The sequence below is a fragment of the Octodon degus genome, unplaced genomic scaffold (assembly GCF_000260255.1).
Source record: "Octodon degus isolate 3935 unplaced genomic scaffold, OctDeg1.0 scaffold00901, whole genome shotgun sequence".
Lineage (NCBI taxonomy): Eukaryota > Metazoa > Chordata > Mammalia > Rodentia > Octodontidae > Octodon > Octodon degus.
Window position 1 is genome coordinate 1 of NW_004525477.1, and position 1,062 is coordinate 1,062.

General features: G+C 40.4%; 2 pseudogenes; both read left to right on the top strand.

The window, feature by feature from the left end:
• Positions 1-96: 96 nt before the first annotated feature.
• On the top strand, positions 97-196 carry LOC111814878 (annotated as a pseudogene).
• Positions 182-924, top strand: LOC101569472 (annotated as a pseudogene).
• The last annotated feature ends 138 nt before the right edge of the window (positions 925-1,062 follow it).

Here is a 1,062-nt window from a genome sequence, read left to right on the forward strand (position 1 = left end):
ATAAAGATAAAATAAAATAAAATAAAATAAATAAATAAAACCACTTCTGAAAATTTATCTTAAGGCTATTACAATTGCATTAAAAATGTATGTTCAGTGCTCGCTTCGGCAGCATATATACTAAAATTGGAACGATACAGAGAAGATTAACATGGCCCCTGCGAAAGGATGACACGCAAAGCTTTCAAACGTGTTTGGAAAGACACTTATTTGCCCTACCATGGAATTTTCCACCCAACTGGCCTGTGCTTTCACTGCAGACTGCATTACTTTGAAAGGTGACCAAGTCAGTCATCAGGGTGCTCTTAGTGAAGGTTATTATGACATAAGAAAGCCTCAACTTGAATTACAGAAGGACATTGGAAAAGTAGTAAAAGAACTGGGGGAGCTTGAAACAAAGTCTAATGAAAGTCTGCACAGAAATATTGAAAGGCTTAGTAACAAAATTGATCAGTTGCTGAACCAGTGCAGCAGACTGAGAACCTGCAGAGGAAATTTAAGCATCCAGAGATGGCATAGTACCAGAAATGATGCAGAAAGAGGAGGCAGCAGTATGCGTCTGTGCCTAAAGCAACATAACTTACAAAGTTTGGAAGCAAGTTTTCATGCTCTAGAGTCCAGCACAGAATCACTGAAAGCAGAACTGGCAAATGATTTGCTCTCTCAACTTAGGAAGATCAGAAAAGAGTAGATGCACTGAATGACGACATACGTTAACTGCAGCAGGACAGCAGACAGTTGCTAAATGAAGGAATTAAATTGGAAGGTAATTACTACTCGAGTAGAGACTTACCTCAATGAGAACCTGAGAAAATGCTTGGACCAAGTAAAATGAACTGAATGAAGAGAGACAGACGACAGAAGGGGGTACTGTTCTTACTGTCACAGTGTCAATTTAAAGTCATTAATAAAAGAGTAAAAGATAAAAAAAAATGTATGTTCAGGGCTGGTGAGATGGATCAGTGCTCTAAAGCACCTACTTAGAACAAGCTTAGCAAAGCACAGGGACCACGGTTCAATCCCCCAGCACCACATGCCAGCCAGCCCCGCCCCCTGGTGGGC